This window comes from Triticum aestivum, chromosome 3D, assembly GCF_018294505.1.
Source record: "Triticum aestivum cultivar Chinese Spring chromosome 3D, IWGSC CS RefSeq v2.1, whole genome shotgun sequence".
In the NCBI taxonomy this organism is placed as follows: Eukaryota; Viridiplantae; Streptophyta; class Magnoliopsida; order Poales; family Poaceae; genus Triticum; species Triticum aestivum.
This window is the reverse complement of record NC_057802.1, coordinates 524792386-524814516: the sequence shown is the minus strand read 5'-3', so window position 1 is coordinate 524814516 and position 22131 is coordinate 524792386.

Below are 22131 nucleotides of genomic sequence, written 5' to 3'. Positions count from 1 at the left end.
TATTCATCTAAGTGATCACGTGATCCAAATCAACTAAACCATGTCCGATCATCACGTGAGATGGAGTAGTTTTCAATGGTGAACATCACTATGTTGATCATATCTACTATATGATTCACGCTCGACCTTTCGGTCTCAGTGTTCCGAGGCCATATCTGCATATGCTAGGCTCGTCAAGTTTAACCCGAGTATTCTGCGTGTGCAAAACTGGCTTGCACCCGTTGTATGTGAACGTAGAGCTTATCACACCCGATCATCACGTGGTGTCTCGGCACGACGAATTGTAGCAACGGTGCATACTCAGGGAGACCACTTGTACCTTGAAATTTAGTGAGAGATCATCTTATAATGCTACCGCCGAACTAAGCAAAATAAGATGCATAAAGGATAAACATCACATGCAATCAATATAAGTGATATGATATGGCCATCATCATCTTGTGCCTTTGATCTCCATCTCCAAAGCATCGTCATGATCACCATTGTCACTGGCTTGACACCTTGATCTCCATCGAAGCATCGTTGTCGTCTCACCAACTATTGCTATCACGACTATCGCTACCGCTTAGTGATAAAGTAAAGCAATAACATGGCGATTGCATTTCATACAATAAAGCGACAACCATATGGCTCCTGCCAGTTGCCGATAACTATTACAAAACATGATCATCTTATACAACAATTGTGGCACCCCGATCCGCATGGAGCAGGGGGCCTTCGCACGTCAGCCCATGATAACACCTGACGCACGACAGGACCAAGATACAGCATTCCAGGTACAAGAATATTCATCAAATACATGTATAGAAGAGTACATCATTGATGAATACAATCATCTGGCATAGCCCTAAGTCTATAAACTGACAACGGAAGTCTATTTAAATGGCGGCGGAAGTCTTGGTTTGGAAGCATAACAACTCTGGCTGGGCTCCACAACTCACAGGACTGGTAAGGTTACGGCCTAGCACGACGGATCAAGCGAACAACTCGGGTACGACCTACAAAACTGGCATGACACGCCAGGTCAGTACATTGAATGTACTTGCAAGACAACCAAATACATAGCATCCAAACAAGCTGCAGACAAAGCAAGAACCGAGCGCATGCAACACCCTATCTTATAAGCATGAACAAAATCATAACATCTACTAACATGGCAATGACATGGCATATCAGAACATGATTATAACATTGTAATAGAAAAACATAGAATTTTATCTCAATCATGGCATAACTTAACATGTCAATCAAAGCATAGCATGGCATCAAGAAACTATGCTGAAAATAAACTACCAATAATATCCAATGCAGACATAGCATGTTAACATTATGCAATCATCTTCTGTTCTATCATGGTTCTTTAAATGCAAATAATGATATATTATTCCAGCAATGCAACCAAACTTGTGCACCGAGTCCCTCGGACTCTCTTATCAACTGTGATCATCTCTGGATCACAAACACACCACCAAAGTGGTCTTTCTCAAGAACAACTCGATCCTTACGGCGATCACAACCACTTATCTCATCATCAAAATATCGTCGTGACTCCTCACGACTATCTCATAGTTCAAGTTACCATATTCTTGTTATCACATATTTATTTACCAACTTAATTATTTCAGTTTGTCCTCCATTTCGACCAAGACCTGATAGTGGGACCTACTACGAACTGTTGCTATCGATAGACTTTATACACTATGTAGAGGTAGCACACTGTACCCACACCACGGAACCCATGGCCTCGTCATCCCATTCGGGTGGACCAACGGCATTCCGACGAAACCAACCTACTGCCATGACGCTCTCCTGGCCACTCCTACCCAATCCCCAATAGGCTGGTCCTGGGTGGCCCCGTGTCTACCAAAGACACCCCGACCACCGTCGTGGTCAACTCCCACTCGGGGACACTCCCACTCGAGGACTGGTACCAAAAATCTCAAAAACGAGCACACAAGGTTATGTCCGCTTACCTGATCAGGGTAAGCATGCCCATAACCTTCCCTAGTGGGAGGCACCGGCGAGAGGTCACGACAATAGCTCGCATTAAGGCCTTCCCACAAAGGCAAATGTGGCTGCACTGAAAAAGTTCGATTTGGTGGCACTATGCCTCGATCCCATCGATGACGGAGGAGGTTTGTTATTATTAAGTCATTTTATTTTCTTCTCCATCATCATGAGCATATTAAACATGAGTGCAACAATGAGCATGCAGCGTACAAATAGATGGACAAAATATCGAACTTCTCAAGTACACAACTATCAAATATAGAGCATGACAATATCAAGTACTAGCATATCACGGTGCATTTCAATCATCATAACATCTTATAACGATGCCATGAAAATAAAGTAGAGTAGTGACATGGCAAATAATAACATTTTAATTAGCATGGCAAAAGATATCATGAAAACACAAGCATGCATGACAGGCATAATAGAATAACTGCAGACGAAAACGATGTGAAACAACTGAACCTACACACACACAAGGTGCAAGCAAAGTCAACATGCAAGTTCGGGGCTCATGATAAGAGGTTGGCTTGCCTGGGGGTCGTCAAATACTCCGGGAAGAAGTGCGAAATGATCGCGAAAAGATTTGCCGGAAACAGTTCCTTCTCGGAGGGGGCTGTTTACGGGCAAGGGCAAAAAGGTCATTTTCACTGTGTGAAAATATTATGAAAATGACATCAACGGAACGGGCTCGACGAAACGAAGACGTGGGCTTTGGATTCACCTCATTTGGAGTTGTGGGTAAAAAGATATGACCGTTTAACTATCAGGGACCAATCTGTAAAGAAAATCATTACAAACGGGGCCCTAGCAGAAAAACAGATCGCGTCTTTCTCAGAAATACGCTTTCCAGAAAGGAAAGCACATTCTAACCCGAAGAAGAGGAAGAATACGCTTTCGGTGATTGAAAGCGCATTATCTAGCAATACGCTTTCGCGTGGGGAAAACGACTTCGCGCCTGGGGCGCGTCCACTTATCCAACGTGGCGCTCCCCGTCTCGCCGACAGGTGGGGCCCAAAGGCAGGGTCAACGCGGGTGGGGCCCGCCTGGCCTTCTTCTTCCTCACGCTCGGGGTCGAGCGAGGCAGCGGGAGGGGATCGCCCCGACGGCGATCGCCGGCGCGTCCGGCCACCTCTCGCGACGGCCGACCTACCCACGAGCTTAGGAGAACGAGGCGCATCTCCTGGTGGGCTCGGTTGCCGGCGAGGAGCGCGGGAGAAGAAGCAGCAGGGCACGCGGCGGAGAGGGGCTTCGGGCTCTGGTGGGCATGGGGTTCTGGAGGGGGAAGCGGAGGGGCGGCGAGCCAGGGAGGATCGACGGGGAGTGGCGCGTCCATCCATGAGCTCAGACTGGGCAGGGGACGGCCGGAGAGAGAGAATGGCCGAGGGGGATCGGCGGCGGCCATTCGGCCATGGAGGGGGATGTGGAGCTCCAAGGCGAGTGGGGAGGCTTTGAGAGGCGTTGTGGCTGCGAAAGAGCTCGAGGGATCTACTTATAGCCGCGGGAGAGCTCAGGAAGGGGGGGGGGGCGAGGTGGCACGCGGCGTGCGACGTGTCCGTGCGCCGGCGAGGGCGCAGGCGCGGCCAAGGCTCACGGGAAGGCACGGGAAGGCGACGAGGGGGATCAAGACGAACGCCAGAGGGTCACGGAGACGAGGAAGGCGTGCAGACGAACGGAGGAAGAAGACATCGGCGAGGAAGACGACGATGCACAGGAGCACACTATTCTGGTCGTTGGCACGGCTCTCCGGAGAAGAAAACGAAGGGGGGCAGTGGTCCAGAGGGAAGACGACGACGAGGGGGGCTACTGGACATTAATGGCGAGGCCAGAGGCGGTCGGGGCAGCGATGCCGACGACCACAGTGGCTAGACCACCGTTTTGGCTGGTTACACGCATGGTCACCACTGGCATGGCACGCTCTGGGGTTTTAACTGATGTAAATTCATGTCTACCGCGTAGTCCTTCCAGCGTGGAGTGTTACCATGGTGAAAGATCGGGCAGAGACAAATGGAGATGAGTGAAACAAGCTCCACAAGTTTGCTGTTGCAAACTTGGCAACATCCTAGAGATTAAACCAGAGAGGGTAAATGGTAAACTTGATGTCCGGGAGGCTTGGGGTAGAAAGGACTACGGTCCTGGGAGTTTTGAGGTAAAATGGACAACTATTTACCATAGTTGCTGTACAACCACCAAAACTGACCCAGAAACTTAATCATGATGAAACACTCACTAGGAGTGATGGATTGGGCTATAACTTGGCAAAGCCTGATGATTTGAACATACCATGATGCTGTAAAAAGTTCATACCAAATGGACTCACCAAAATGGTACTTCCTTCACAGCTATCATTTCTGTCCAAAAACTTCAAAAAAATCCTCAGGGCAATTGGTCAAGTGAAATGAGCCACAATCTTGTGCAGATAGGTTTTATGAGTAGGAGAAGGCCTGGAAAAATTATCAGCCATAATGGAGCAAGATAAAATACAGTTGCTTCACAAACTAAAAATTTGGACAGAAAACAAGAATTGCTCCTGTGCTCACATAGTTCAATGAAATGAACTGAATTTGGGTGGAGGATAATGATTTGAGATACTTGAGAGGATGGAAAAGTTTCATCCCATTTGGAAACACTATGAAGGTACTTCCTTCACAAACTTGTGTTCTGGTCAGAAACTTTGAAAAATTGCACAGGGAGCTAGGGTGAATGTATTGAGCTCATCTTTGGTATTCATGGGTTAAACAATGTTAAACACCCTGCCAAATTGCAGCTCAATTGGACTTAGCAATAAAGCACTTCCTTTGCAAAATTTCAGAGAAGGCAGAAACTTGCATTGGATCATGTGCCAAATTTTGAACTATGGAATCATGATATTAGGATGGAACTAGTGATTATATAGCAAGGACAAGCTCCACAATTTATGTGGGAATTTTCTCTGCTATAAAAATAGTAGTTCGTTTGGAAATTGGCAGAAATGCAATATTGGCATTAAATAGGAAAAGGCAATTTTCCTTATTTAATTATGGCCAATATACTTGCCAGAGCTTGGATTTGCAAACATAACCTTCCAATGTTAACCTCCCGGTACTCCGGAAAATGCCCGAACTCATCCGAAACCTTTCCGGTGTCCAAACATAACCTTCCAATATATCAATCTTCATGTCTCGACCATTTTGAGACTCATCGTCATGTCTGTGATCGCATCCGGGACTCCGAACAACCTTCAGTACATCAAAACACATAAACTCATAATACCGATCGTCATCGAACGTTAAGCGTGCGGACCCTACGGGTTCGAGAACTATGTAGACATGACCGAGACTCATCTCCGGTCAATAACCAATAGCGGAACCTGGATGCTCATATTGGTTCCCACATATTCTACGAAGATCTTTATCGGTCAAACCGCATAACAACATACGTTGTTCCCTTTGTCATCGGTATGTTACTTGCCCGAGATTCGATCGTCGGTATCTCAATACCTAGTTCAATCTCGTTACCGGCAAGTCTCTTTACTCGTTCCGTAATGCATCATCCCGCAACTAACTCATAAGTCACATTGCTTGTAAGGCTTAGAGTGATGTGCATTACCGAGAGGGCCCAGAGATACCTCTCCGACAATCGGAGTGACAAATCCTAATCTCGATCTATGCCAACTCAACAAACACCATCGGATACACCTGTAGAGCATCTTTATAATCACCCAGTTACGCTGTGACGTTTGATAGCACACTAAGTGTTCCTCTGGTATTCGGGAGTTGCATAATCTCATAGTCATAGGAACATGTATAAGTCATGAAGAAAGCAATAGCAACAAACTAAACGGTCATCGTGCTAAGCTAATGGATGGGTCTTGTCAATCACATCATTCTCTAATGATGTGATCCCGTTAATCAAATGACAACTCATGTCTATGGCTAGGAAACTTAACCATCTTTAATTAATGAGCTAGTCAAGTAGAGGCATACTAGTGACACTCTGTTTGTCTATGTATTCACACATGTACTAAGTTTTCGGTTAATACAATTCTAGCATGAATAATAAACATTTATCATGAATAAGGAAATATAAATAACAACTTTATTATTGCCTCTAGGGTATATTTCCTTCACACCGTCGCTGGGTCACCAAAGTACCGAACCGAACCGTTCCGGTTAGCCGAATGCCCAGCCCAAAAGCGGCTAGGTTTCCCCCGTGTCGCCTGCATGGTGTGGGGGATAGGACGGGGCACCAATGATTACAAGTATGTCATTTATTGAGAGATGCTAAATGATGTAATAATTTACTTATTTCAGAGAGAACTATGGCTAAACGAAGCTGGATTTCCTTGAAAATATCTTCTTCTTTTTGAGAAAATTTCCCTAAAATTATCTAAGATCCCTAGGACAACACCATACACATTAACAAAAGGTAAGAGAATGGCGGACTTAGCAAATCCACCACCTTAAACGTTCGCAGACGCGCCTGGTCCCTCAAAATTCCTCTTCCACAATCGGATAGCTCATTAGCAAATCCTCAAATTCATAAAATTACATGCAACGAAACCTACTTTAAATCTTCGCTGACGCTCGTTTCGTCTCCAAGTCCTTGTTCCCGTCCATGTCCATGTACAGCGACCGTGAGACCCACAAAGTGAAGGATGCGTCGCCAGCGAGGTAGAGTCAGACATGGGACACGTATTGGCGCCACATCGGACATGAGGCGCCACCGTCTCCCATGCCCTACTCTTCCTCAACGGAGCCCGTGGCCTCGACGTTGCCGGTTGAGGTGAGGTCCATGATAGATCGCTCATGGTCGGAGGCTGATGCCTCCACGACTTGGTTGTAGTGCCGGGGGTGCAGGTCACTCGTAGCGGCTCTGCGGTGGCGTGCGACTCTACCACCGTGGCCTCGGCCACAAGGGCTGCAGGTGTCTCTTGTGCCCTCTTCCTGCGCAGCGGGGCACGCCACACCATAAGGACGGACAGGCCGTCACCATGCATACCGCTGTTTATCTCCGACTTGGAGCCCAACGCCATAGGAAAGAGGCACCACTAGAGGGGTTGTGCCGATGCCCCGACGTTTGGGCGCTAGAAGGACCGCACCGCGTCCGGCGACGTAGCAGTCACGCGCCTCCTGCCGGATCCAAGCGCCTTTTGTGCGAACGCAACGGATTCATGCCGGATCGAGTCCGATCGTGGTCGGACAGACTCCTCCTAGAAGCGGCGGAGAGCCATGCAAAGGGCCATCTCCTCCTCGAGCCTGCATGGGACGATGTCCCAGTCCAGAGATAGGGAGATCTCGGAGTCGGATCCACTGTCCTCATGCTGAAGATTGCCGGAACAGAGCTTGAAGCGGAGTGGCTAGGGTTTGGCCTGGGATGCGGATGGAGACAAATATATGTGGTGTGTGGATGGCCCGCCAGATCTGACGTGGCGGACACACACGGGCGCTTTCAGCCTCCTATATCCAACCCAGATTTGGGCTGGATATGAGGGGTGCCGGCCAGTCCGGACGTATAGGACCGGTTTGAGGCACACGACTCGGTCACGTTTTTGTGACCAGTCACTGAGCAGGCTGTCCATCCGAATGTATATAGTAGGTTTGACGAGCCCAAATGTAGATGCTCTAAGGCCGGACCTCCTATTCGGCGACCTGCACACCAATAGAGAGGAAATGGGCACCCCCAGCCCCGACACTCGTTTTTGGGCGGGCCCATGTGTTGGGCGGGGGGTGCCGGTCACACTTTTTTTTTGTTTTTTTCCTTTCATTTTTCATTTTTCATTTTTATCTTTTTCTTCTTTAAGACAATTTGGGATATCAAAATATAGCAATTTGAAAAAAGATATTTGAGAAATCATAAAATGTTTATGAATTAAAAAATTGTTCAGGAAATCATAAAATGTTCATGGATTCAAAAACATTGTGATTTTTGAAAAAAAATGTTCAGGTATTCAAAAAATGCTCATGATTTTGTAAAAAAAATCGGGAATAAAAACTTATCATATAAAAATGTTTGCAAATTCAAAATATGTTCATGTTTTTTAAAAAAATCAAAAAATTTAAATAATGTTTGCAAATCTTAAGAAATTGTTCCCAAATTTCAAGAAAGTTCACCAATTCCATTTTTTCACTGATTCGTGACATATTAATGAATTTAAAAATTGTTCATTTATATCAAAAAATTATTTTATTAAACAAAAAAAGTTCATCAAAACAAAAAAAAATGTTTATGAATTCCAAAATTTGTTCGCAAGTGTTCACAAAGTTTCAAAATAATGTTCACAATTTATAAAAATGTACGCAAATTTGTTAGAAAAAGTTCATGATTTCGAAACATGTGCATGATTTAAAAATGTTCACGAATTTTTAAAAAATTCACAAAAGTTTCATGAGTTCAAAAGGTGTTCATTATTTCAAAAGTACTTATGAATTCAAAAGATGTTCATGATTTCAAAAGGTATTCATGAATTTGAAATTTCAAAAAATGAAAAAGAAAGATAAAAGGGAAGTAAAATAAAATAAATAGAAAATGAAGATGTAAAAAAAAGAATTTGGAAATGAAAATGGAAATAAAATTGAAAGAAGGAAAACCAGAAATGAAAAAAAGAAAGAAAAGCCAGAAGAAAAAAAACAAAGAAAAAAAAAGAAAAAAAAAGGTTTAAGGAAGATTCTATAACCTTCCCATAACCGGTGGGAAAAACCACAATGGCCGGCCCGTACAGAGGACATGGCCCCCGAAAGGGTGCACACTAGGTCCCTTTGCAAGCACAGGAGACTTTTTTTTATAGAAGGTACACCGGAGCTCATTTATTCATCAATGTACTCCCTCCGTTCTTAAATATAAGTCTTTTTGAAGATACCAATATGAACTGCGTACAAATGTATATAGACATATTTTAAAGCATAGATTCACTCATGTTGCTCCGTATGTAGTCCATATTGAAATATATAAAAAGACTTATATTTAGAAACGAAGGGAGTACCTCATTTTACATAGTTCGGGGGCTCCATTAGCCATACATGTCGGCCAGGAGCTAAATCTAAAGAATCTCTAGCAATATTATGAGCATCAATATTATCCTCTCTTCTTTCATCATGAAAAACAAAATCTCCCTTCATCATCCGACACGACAACTGCTTTCTGCACATTTAAATCTTGGCACAGGAGACGATCCAACCAATCGGATGACGCGAGAATTTTACTAAGCCCAACACAGTAGCTACGAAAGCCCATATAGAAGTAGGAGTCAAGTAGAGTCTCGAACTTTTCTCCACTCCTATAAAAAACACAATGATGATGGTGTGTCTGTTATCTAACAATCTTGACCGTTGGATCCGCTGTCAAAAAAAAATAAACTTGACCGTTGAATCCACATGTGATGCACGTGAGGCAAGCTGTGGCACTTTTACAAGACGCCTGCCACTCTCTTCCATGCTTTTGCAAAAAACGCCCCTCGTCTCTCCTGTGCAGCCCCATCCCTCACCGACTTCCTCCAGCCAGCCATGGAACCTCGATTTGGCGCGCTGGACACCGGCGCCGTCCGCCCCAACGCCGCAGCAGCCCACCGCCCACCACCAGCAAGACTCCCCCCCCCCCCCCCCCCCTATCTCCTCCTACGCCACCGACGCCGTCCCTTCCTCGGCGCCTCTCCTGCCTCTTCTGCCACAGTAGTACCACACCCACCATCACCACCACCTCGCCCTCCTCCTAGCCATCTCTCCGCCCTCCCCCATCTCCTACCATTGCTGCAAAAAGGAGGACGAGCGCCCGCGGCTGGAGGTGGGCAGCAGGTAGCGGTGAAATTTCCTCCTCGTTTTCACTGTGAGTGGTTCCCTACAATTGCTTAGAGAGGATGGCGCATCGTGTGGAAGTCAATGGGTTCTGCTGCCTTCCACCACAAACAGCAGCAGGCTCCCAAGATCCTCCCTCATCCAAGTACAAATTGCTCTGCTTTACTATCATCTGCTGGCTGCTGCACGCACACTAGGAGCTTGACAAAATGCCGGAGTATGTTTACTATCTCATGTGTCTTTACTATCAACCATTCAGTTGGCAGGTACATTTTTCAAGAGATTTTGTTATAAAGTTGCTGCATACGTTATGGATAAGTAGCTAATTCCAAAGCTCTAAACATGGCAAATGTCACACAACTCACAAGTTCTATTTATCTTCTTGCTCACCATGTGTGAACCGAGGCAACTTAGTAATGATGGAAGATTGAATAATATTACTACCTCCATTCCAAAATATACGACGTTCTGGTAGGCTAAACTAGCCTACCAAAACGTCATATATTTAGGAACGGAGGTAGTAGATCTGATTATTATCTCTTACCAAGTTATTATAAAAAAATCCAAGCAATTATTACCACCGGTATACACACACAAGCTCGTCATTTTTTTCCTGGTAGTTGTTATCAATGACAAATTACATAGATGGTACATGTCTAATCAATTCTTATGCTTGCAGAAGCCACGACTGTGTAATGCCTTTCAATAAAATAAGATTACATTTCAACACTATGATGTTAACCATATATTGTTGAAAACAGCTGAATCATGTGGGCTGTCCAATTTATTCAGAGTTTTGGATGGTGATAAAGCAGAAATTTCCTTGAATTGAAGTCGCTTATGAGATTTTGCTAAAGCTACTAATATATGCTATTCTGCTTGCAATGCAATTTCTCCTAAAATATTGCTTTCCTTTACCAAAGTCTCCTGCCACATAAAGTTCAAAAAAGTGGATCTCGATGTGCAAAGGGAAGGAGAAGGAAGTTCAATTTGTAGGAGAATATGAGAGAGGAGAGATATCGAAAAACCAAGATAAAGAAGTGAGCTTCCATTAGCTAATTGTCCCAACTCCTAAAGGAGACAACACCCATGCCTCTGAGCCACATGAGGTCGTCGCTCAGATCATTGTTTGTAGCACTACTTTAGTCTTTTCTATTATGTTACAATATTCAATGCATGTCGACGCTCCTGAATTCAACCCCATATATGGTCTATTCAAGGGGTAACGCTAACACTTTAGATATATGGATGAACTAGGTGATGTTTTTGTTTTTGAAACCGACGCAAAATACTTGCCTCATTCATTAATTAAGGAGAAGAGTATAGTAGAGTACAAAGCATGGCACAAACAACTTGACCAATCGGACACCCAAAGTACTAAGGGACTACTCCGTGGCATGATCTCACTCAAATTCCTAACTCCTGCAATGACCGAATGCTTGGCCTCGTCCTTAATAAGTTTGAAAATGTAGAAAGTTGGTTTCGAACACTTTCTGAAGACCCTAGCGTTGGTTTCTATGTATAAAACATGTGGTAGAGATCCTGGGGAGCATGAGCAACATAAAGAGTGCAACTTGCAAAAGGAAGTCAAAACTCCTCTTCCCTTCACACGTAGTTACTATGTAAATAATTTCTTTTCCTTTCTGCAATATGGTTGTTACTATGCAAATCATTTGTTTTCCTTATTGCAATATTGTACTCACTCCGTCCCAGAATAAGTGTCTCAACTTTTAAAAATATGTGTCTCAACTTATAAGTGTCTCAACTTTGTAATAATCTGAGACATTTATTTTGGGACAGAGGGAGTAACAGACTTCATGGTTACCTGTTCAAAATTTGAAGTGTGGGTGTGGGAGGATGGGAGATTGCAAGCCGAATGTGCCATTGACTATGATGACGAGCTTGCAATGGAGTGGCCGGTAGAACGGATGGAAGAAGAAGAATAGTGATGAATGGTGCAAGAAGTCAACACTGATGTTTTAACATGATTGATGGTGAACCACTGAATATTTATGTTCACGTTGCAACACACGAGCAATTAACTAGTCTATAATAGAAAGCCTTCCTCTCCCCCACTTTCCCCTCCCGGAACCATCGATCTCCTCCCCGAAACCCCATACATTGGCTCATCCCCTTTCTCTGCTCTCCTCACCTACTTTGGATCATCGATCCCCTCGATTGCCGGTGTGTTACAGCAATGCCGACGACCGCCTCCAAGATCACCACCAACACGGCGAACGAGCACCACCTCCTCAAGGTCGAGGGCTACTCCAGCACACTGAGTGGGCAGCATATCGACTCTCTTCCTTTCACCGTTACCCAAGGAGAAGAGCCAACCCTCGCCGTTGTTCAAGTCCAGAGACCTGCAGTTCCAGAGCTATGGCGTATAGGGATGCCGAAAGCTCATCAAGAGGAAGGATTTGGAGAAATCGAGGCAATTCAGCACGATTCCTTCACAATTAGGTGTGACATCGACGTCATCAACGGGTTCCGCTACCAGGAGGTCATGTCGGCCGCCAAGACCTCCGCGCTAAGGTCTTTCGTAGCCGTGCCACCAATGGAGGAGCTTCGAGGGGGGGGGGGGGCATTGCCCCCCTACTCTAGAAAAATTCTGAAGTGTACCCCTAATATTATTAGTCTTGAATATCAAAGATTTCTCAGAGTTCATGCATAACTTATCTTCTTCGCTCCCTCAACTTTGGTTAGCCCCCTCAACAATATTTATCAAGCTCCGCAGGTCGCATCAAGGAGAGCCTGTGCAAGAGCATCGAGGTCGGCACATCGGCGAACTTGCTAGCGTTGGCCGAACAGCTCGGCTGCCGTGGGCTCAAGGACGCATGCTTTGATTTCCTGGGCCGCTTACCGGCGAACCTGAACGTTGTCGTGACCAGCGACGACTTCGAGCATCTGAGCACGACCTGCCCCTCCATGGTGAAGGAGCTGATCGCCATCGGCTCGGCACCTCGACTGGTTCAGTGATCGATGCTCAGTGTGCTAGCAATGGAAGTTCGATCGATCATGGTTTAGATTGTTGCTTATCTCGTCAGGTATATGACTGCATTAGATTTAAATCTATCGAATAGCTTCTTCCTATGAAGAATTGAAGATGCATAACTGATTCCACTCCCACCTTGTCGCCGTTAAGTTCGTAATTACTTCATCAGTTGCATCTGTGTGCTACCTTTACCGATTAATCTCAATGACATTGTTATATCACCTAGCTTTGTTGGTGGGTTCCTGGAAGTTCTGTGATTACTGCTTCCATTTGTGCGTAAGAGATTCAGATTGGTAAACCACACTAGTCTTGCTTAATTTATCTCGTTCATCAGGAGATGTCGAAATAGTTCCAGATCTGTTTTTCCTGCTAGTTTAGAGCATCTCCAACAGCCGCACAAAAATTTCGCGCCCAATAAAAGTTATAGCGCGCCACTGTAGCACTTTTAATGTGTCGGAACCAACATTGCTTTAGCAGACACCCAAAAACGCGCGTCCAAAAAAGCACGCAGTGCAAATTGTGAAGCGCACGCAATCCGGAGCCCAAAATATGCTGCGCGCGATAGCGTTTTTCAGCGCGTGCCCAAAATTTTTTAGCGCGCGCAATATTTTACAACATCTGTTGGAGCTGTTCGGCGCCCAAAAAAATGAATTTTTAGCGTGCCGTGCTCTTTTTGGGCGCCTGTTGGAGATGCTATGTATACAGTGAAAGAAAGAAACTGGAGAGATCATATTACCATGAGTTCTTGAATGAGTATGCAGGGTACATATGGTACACCAATATTCCTCAGTCAAAACATTCGGGAAGTCCACCTGCAAAAAAAAAAAAACATTCAGGAAGTAGGGGGTAAACTTACCGTTAAATCTTTTAACAAGGATTGTCGTCACCTTGTTGCTAAAGCAGTGTCCAAGTTTTGAGAGCTAAAAGATACTACTTCCTCCGATCCATAATAAGTGTCGTGGTTTTGAACTAAGATTACTCGACACTTATTATCGGAGATCCGAGGGAGGGAGTAAAAGAGAACGGGTGCTTCACCGAAGCGCGCCATTGTTTAATGGCATCGTAATAGTGTAGGGTCCTCAAGAATAGGCGTTTGATGGCATGGTAATAATGCAGGTTCCTCAAGGATAGGCTAGCATACGTCAAATCGATTACTACTAATCTAGAAGGAATCTCTCCTGGTTTGCATGCATGTTCTTCGGCATGGTAACTAACCTGATGTGTCTAAATCAAGCTCAAATGTACTACATGCTCATATGAATTGCTATTGTCGTAGAGTTAGATGAACATATACACAAGCCTAATTTATTGCTTGCTGAGGGACAACTCCGAATTTTCACAAGTCTATATATCGCAAACAACTCAAACATATGTGAATATTTAAAAAAGTAACATTAAATTAAAACCCATTAATTTTATATATCAAATATGACTACACTACAAAAAAAATACACTTCCGTGATGATACGTGTTTGTCACAGTAAGTCGCGTTTTCTGTCATGCATGTATATCCATGACAAATTTATGACAGAATCAAGATAGTCATACCTGTGCTGTCGTAGAAGTGTTGCATGACATTACCAAAATTATCATGGCCGAAGTGTCCACTTCCATGACGATAAATCGCGCGTCATGGAAGTGCTTTCGTCAAGGGTGACCGATACATGACATCCACCGTAACGGGTCGCCGTTAAACTATCGGGTCCGGTTTTGGATCCGATAACCCGTTAACAGCCCGGACCAATGAGGATTTTTCACGTGTAAAATTGTCATTGGCCGGAGGAAACACGTGTTGGCTCACCGTTGGGACAGATGTCATCCATTCATTGGACAGGAGGCGCCTATGATAGGTCGACACGTGGCACGGCCCAACAGAGGCCCATTCCGGTGAAAAGGCCAGCCTGTTTGACTTGGTAAAAAGATAACGGGTCGGCCCACGGAAAGCCTGTTCCTATATAGCCCATTTACGGCCCGCTAACTCACGGCCCGTTACGGCCTATTGGAATTAAGCCCAGTAGCTTCATCTGGGCCGTCCAATATGATTCCATCCCGTTGTAAATCCGGCTCATGTATGGCCCATGATGTCTTTCGGCCCATACGAGGCCATTTGTAACTCTTGGCCCATTAATGGCGCGTAGTGAATCTGGCTCGCAATGAACAATGTATCACTTCATACCCACTAACGGCCCATTATTCCATTGGCCCGTTTCCAACCCTCGTTATCTTTCGGCCTTCTCAGGGCCCATTTATTCTTGGGCTTATTTCCAGCATTCGGTTACTTGCGGCCCGTTACTGGCCTTTTCTGCTTGTAGGCCAAATTCAGCCCGTGGTTACAATCGGCCCGTTAATCCGTTAGGCCGTTTTCATAGCGTCATCAAATACGACCGATTAATGACGGCCCGTTATTGTCGGCCCATGAATGGACGATTCCAAATCTAGCCCGTTTACGGCCCATAATGCGGTCTGTTATTGGCCCATGTTTGGCCGATCGATCATACGGTCCGTATAAGGCCCATTGATGCTACGACCCATATAAGGCCCATTGATGCTACGACCCGTAGAAGGCCCATTGTTTCTACGGCCCTTACAAGGCCCATTGTATCTACGGCCCGTAGGAGGCCCATGGTAACTACAGTAAATATGTAGCCCATGGTTATTGTGGCCTAGTTTTAAAAAATAGGTTATTGCGGCCAAAACCACGGAAAAAGAACTGCACTGACTACAAGCAAACAAATAAACAAGACAACAAGAAAATAAATAAGCAAGCAACTTACGCTAGGCTATCACGGCTACTACACATATTACATTCACTGGGCATCAAAGTTCGCCACCAGTGCAAATATAGGGAACAAAGCAGCATATCATATACACTGGTTGTCAAAGTTGGCGAGCAGTGCAAATAAATGCCGCAGCAAAACAAGTCCAGATCTGAAACCACTTCAGAAGATCTCAAGAAACAATATCCTGGGTACCCATAATGCTGGCAAGATGCTTAGCAAGCTTATTAACTTTCTCTTGTTTGGCGCTTAAATCCTCCAGCGCTTGCTGTTGCACTAGAAAGTATGCATCTGAATTCTGCAGGGACTTCCTCAGTCCTTCAGCTTCCAGTTGCAGCACATCTGATCGATGTCTTTCAACTTGAAGTTGAGACTCAAGAAGACGAACTGATTCAGGCAGCGAGTTCGAAGAGCTTGTGCCAGCAGTAGTGGCCAGTAACTCGAACACTACATCAAGACAAGACTTTTGGGTTCTCTCACTATCGTCAAGATAGTTATCAGTTTTCTTAGAGACCAACAAGGATGTCTCACTATCTTGAACCTTATCTGCATTACTTCCTTTACCATTGCATAACGGGGTACTGTTCTCCAATATTTTGTCCGCATTCTAAAAGAGAAACAAGCAGACACATCACAGGTTTACCATGTTGTATATTAAACTCATTTTGGTAAATCAGTTCAGTAGTAAAGTGGACAGGATAACAACATGAAACAAACATATATCTATGTACCATGGTCACTTTATGGTCTATATCATTCTAGTTTTTGTTGCCAAATCAAGATAGAGACACAGTTCAAATAATATTTGTTCAAGACAAAGCAGAATAGACAGAATATAAGTGTGGGAAACTATAGAGCAATAACAACACTTGTAATGTGCATGACATGAGAACATAACTGTTTATTCAATTGAAACTAAAATCAACATAGAGCAAGTTACAACAGCAAACCAGTTAAAGAAACAGGTTTAAAACATACCTGTTGCGCCATTGGAGTTTCAATTCCATCCTTCAAATTTGAAAATAGTTGGTATGAGTAAATACAGTGATGCAAGAGCAAAGGAGTATGAACCATAGCTATAGAACCTGACCTGAGAACAATTCCTCTTCTCCTTTAAGCGTTGAGTTAGGATTCAGAGTGGTGGTCCTCGGGATTTGGGCACTGCAGTTCCCTTACTAACTGATCATGTTTGGGTGCTCTGTGGTGGAGACAGTGCTGTGTCAACTGGAACTGGGTTACTATCTACTGGGGTTGGGGTTAGAAGGGGAGTAGCTGGTTCTCTGTCCAACTGGGTAAGGGTACAATCTGCGAGAGTATGGGTTATGTGTGGTGGGGCTGGTGCTTGGGCAAGTACAACCGTGGTTCTATCTGCATCAACTGGTAGCACTATCTTTTCTGAAGACCGTGTTGTTACTCCCTTAGATACTGCCATCACCCTCTCCAATTCAAATGGCTGATAAACAAGAAAAGTAATTGAATGTACATACATTGTATGATAAGACAGGTGCAATGGATAGTGGGGAATAAAAGAGGGCATGAAATAATTCACATTTATGTTGTCTAACCAAACAGGATAGCATGACACAATTTCACATATATGATGGCTAACTAAACAGGATAACATGACACAATTTCACATTATGATGGCTAACTAAAAAAGATGGAAAGACATAGTTCAAAATATGATGAGTATGTAAACAGGATGACATGATATAACTATATAATGTGTTTATTAAATAGGTTGGCATGCCATAATTCACATACATGCCACCTATGGAAACATGATAGCATGATATAATGACATAATTCAAAATTTGATGACTGTAAACACTAAACAGGATGAGATGATATACATATATGATGTCTTTATTAAATGGGTTGCCATGCCATAATACAGATACATGCTATGTATGTAAACATGTTGGCATGATATAATTCAAATATGTGATTTATATAGTAAGCAAGTAAGCAGATGGCGATCCATATATGATGTAAAAACTAAGCAATGCAAGACAACATGCATGACATGGGTAATATAACCCTGCCATGTTTGAGCATAAACCTCAGGGGGGAAATAGGACTGGTCACCAGTCTCTGAATCCTCCTCTGAGGAGCTCTCTATAACCAGCAAGATGTCTGCTTCAGCAGCTAGCATTGTCTGCTCTCAATACCTTGTTTTTACTCCAGATACGTCCAACACCGCTTCAAATGGCTGATGCACAGGAAGAGTAGTTGAATATACAAATGTTGTCGACAAATGGAACGCGTAATACAAAAAAATGATAGCATGATAAAATTCACATACATGATGATTGGCTAAACAACATGGCATTGGATAATTCACATATATAATGCCTTTGCAACAAGATAGCATTGCATAATTCACATATATAATGTCTTGCAACAAGATGGCAATGCATAATTCACATATATGGTAATTAGACACTAAACAGGTGGCATTCACACAAAGCATGTCTAAACTAATCAAATGACATAGGAATGCAAGACACCATATGCACGATATGAGCAACATAACCCTGCCAAGTTAGAGCATACACCTTGGGGGGGAAATAAGACTGGTCATCTGTCTCTGAATCCTCCTCTGAGGAGCTATCCGTAACCAGCGAGATATGCGCTTTGTCGCATAGTCTGCTCTGAAGACCTTGTTTTCACTCCAGAATTTTCCATCACCGTGTCAAATGGCTGATGCACACGAAGAGTAGTTGAATGTACTAACATTGTTGACAAATGTAATACGTAACAATAAAAAAGAATGCCTGATATAATTCACATATAAGATGACTGGAGAAGCAGGATGGCATTGCAAAATTCACATATATGATGCCTGGCTAAACAAGATGGCGTTGCATAATTCACATAAATGATGAATAAACTAAACAGATGGCATTCACACAAAGCATGTCTAAACTAAGCAGATGACATATTTGATGTATAAAGTAAGCAATGCAAGGCACCATATGCATGATATAACCAACATCAGCATGCCAAGTTAGAGCGAAGACCTCACGGGGTGAATAGGAGTGGTCTTCTCCTTCTGAATCCCCCTCAGAACAGATATCTTCCTCTTGATTACAATCCAAAATGGGTGGAGGGGGCTGCCTTTGCGGCTACCATGGAGCGACGTCTGCATGAAATTTTATTGCCACGCAAGGCTCGTCTCTTTTGCTCTACATGTTCAGTTCCATTGTGTACAATAACTAACATGCATAGGAATAAAACACAGTGAGATTATGTAAGGAGTGCATGCAGAAATCCAGAGTGATGGTAGCAACCTATGGATAGACCCAAAACCAATGATAGCAGGCAGATAATGGCTTGAGTTAAAAATACAGACAATTGCTTCTTTACTGTTTGTTTCCCACCCAACATGAAACTCATAGTAGACACCAGAGTTTAACCAGATAGTAGATAGATACTATTGATTGCGGCCCCGATATGTACCCCACAACCATTTAAAAACTCAAGTTTGACCATTAGTTTGGAGCTGACTTAGAGTATAATCGGTGAACAGGACGATAAAGTAGCATGTAATATTAAGTGATGCATAATGTAAGCAGACACGAAAGAGTGCGACCTCTCTTGCGGACCCGTGTAGTCCTCGAGGTCATCTGCTCGGTTGATGATGGTAATGCAGTTGTCATGGCTGCCAGCAGTGGGGAGGAAGATCTGAGGCGGCGAAAGACAGTCTAGAGGCCGGATCCCTGTTGTGCTGGACCCTTCTGTCGTTGGAGCAGCTGAGTTGGGGTGGATGACGACGCAGTAGGAGCGGGACAAACCACACAAGGTTTTTTTTGACAACTATCTGTAAGAGAAGTAATTCTGTAAGGGCTCGTTTAAATTGGAGGATTCTAACAACGCAGGGATAGGAAATACACAGTAATAGGATAGGAATGCATGTGCAAAACAGAGAATTTAAAAACACAGGATTTCTACCAATCTGGGTGTTTGGTTCACAAGAATTGGAAGATCACAGGATGCAAAGAAGCATGGTGAGATTAAGTCAAACCACAAGAAAATGTACGGTTATAATGCTATTATGCTACTATCTCTTAGTCTTGTGCTATATGAATAGGAATTTGAAAAGGAGGACAAGTGGATACTAAAATTCCTACGGTTTTTCTTTCAAGGAGACACTAAAGGAACAAATCATACAGTTTTCCTTTGATCCATTCCTTTGAACCAAATGCATGAATAGTAGTAGCATAGGAAACTTTCCAATTCCTATGTTTTTCCTTCACTTTTCCTTTCAAGCACTGGTGATTCTAGCAGGCAGGCTTGAGCAAGGAAAAGCCTACACTCAAAAAATGTTTTTGTGCTACATCTACTACTTTGGACCCAGGCCACTGCCCTACTAGCTCAACTCCCAGGCCCATCGACAAATGCACAGCTCAAACGCACAGAGATAAATAATGATGGCGTTCAAGAGAGTCCATCACGGATAGCTAAGTTGCCTGGTACCTCACTGCTTGTCATATAGTAGGAGAAACTAATCGTATTTCACGTTACTGCATGTGCTCAGTGGACAATATATATAACATGTAGAGTAAAAAAGAGATGCAACAAGTGTACAATCTCTTTGGCGAAGCCATGTCGATCTCAGCGTGATTGGGTTGGTCGGTGAGGATGATCCGGCTGACTTGGCTATCGGAGGAGGGGAAGAAGATCTTGGGCATCTTGAGATGGAGCCCGGGGTACTACTCCGCTGTGATGGAGGGTTTCGCCGTTGGAGCAGCTCTGGTGAGTTGTACAACGCCGAGGCTGAAGCAGGACAGGAGAGACAATGTTAACCTGAGTGGAATTCTAATAGCATCTCAAATAGATGACATAAAATACATAACCACAAAGTGCTAGATGTAAAATACATCAGCTGCTCATCTCTGAACTTAACTGTCGAAACTGAATTTAACTGTCGAAACTGAACTTAACTGTCGAAACTGAATTTTGCTGTCGAAACTGAACGCACTCATGAAATAGGCTGGGGCATTGGTCAATCCAAATGACATAACCGTGTACTCATATATCCCGTACCTTGTGGTGAAAGTTGTCTTAGGTATATCATGTTCTCGGATCTTTAGCTGGTAGTATCCTGATCGCAGATCGATCTTAGAAATACTTGAGCTCCTTGCAGTTGGTCAAACAAATCATTGATCATCGGTAGTGGGTACTTGTTCTTGATCGTCACTTCATTCAATGCACGATAATCAACAAGCATTCTCAAAGATCCATCCTTCTTCTCAACTAAGAGAACTGGGGCTCCCCACGGTGATGAACTTGGTCGGATGTAACATTTCTCCAATAACTCCTTAATCTGCTTCTTAGTTTCCTCCAGATCATTTGCGGGCATCCGGTATGGTCTCTTCGATATTGGTCCGGTGCCTGGCAACAGCTCTATCAAAAATTCTATATCTCGATCTAGCGGCATGCCTGGTAGTTCCTCTGGAAATACATCCGGGTAATCCTTCACAACAGGCACTTCCTCCTGAACAACTCCTGAGAAGGAATTCACCTGGGTCCTCCTTGGTGCATGCTTGGATACATACTTGATCCTTTTTCCCTCCGGGGTGGTGAGAAGTATCGACTTACTAGCACAATCAATGTTTCCTCCATACTTGGATAGCCAATCCATGCCTAGTATTATATCCAATCCTTGTGACTCCAAAATTATTAGGTCTGAGGGGAAAACATGGCTACCAATGGTTAAGGGTAACTAATCGCACCATCAGCTGGCCATATACTCTGCACCTGGCGAGCTTACTAACATGGGTGACCTAAGGGCTAAGGTTGGCAACTTAAACTTGTCCACAAATCCCCTTGATATGTATGGATGCGATGCACCAGTATCAAAAAGAACGAGAGCGGTAAATGACTTAACCAAAAACTTACCAATCACTGCGTCAAGCTGATCTTCAACCTCCTCCACGTTGATGTGGTTCACCTGACCTCTAGTGAAGGGATTGGGCTTCTTCCCAGAGCTTCCATTGTTGTTTCCCTTCTTCAACTCAGAACAATCATTGGCGTAGTGTCCAGTCTTCCCGCACTTGTAACAGGTGACATGACTCAGATCCTTCTTAGCGGGTGTTGCTGGGTTGGAACGGTTCTGGTTGCTACTCGCTCCATTCCCATTTCCATTCTTGGGGCCACTATGGTTATGCGAACTTCCTCCATTGTGAGTGTGGCCTCCATGGTTATGGGTATATCCTCCTGAGTTCGGGGTAAAATGAGGCTTCTGCTGAGCTCCTGAACTGTACTTCCCTTGTCCATAATTCCTTTTGCGGCTCTCTATGTGCTGCTGCTTCCCTTCAATCATAAGAGCCCTGTCTACCAACTCCTGGTAATTGGTGAATGTTTCCACCATCAACTGCATACCCAGCTCATCATTCAGCCCTTCCATAAACTTCTCCTGCTTCGCGACATCCGTGGCCACATCATCCGGGGCATAATGAGCTAACTTGCTGAACTCATCCACGTACTGCCCCACAGTACGATTTCCCTGGCGTAAGTTGCGAAACTCACGCTTCTTCATGCTCATAGCTCCAGTTGAGACATGAGCTGTGAG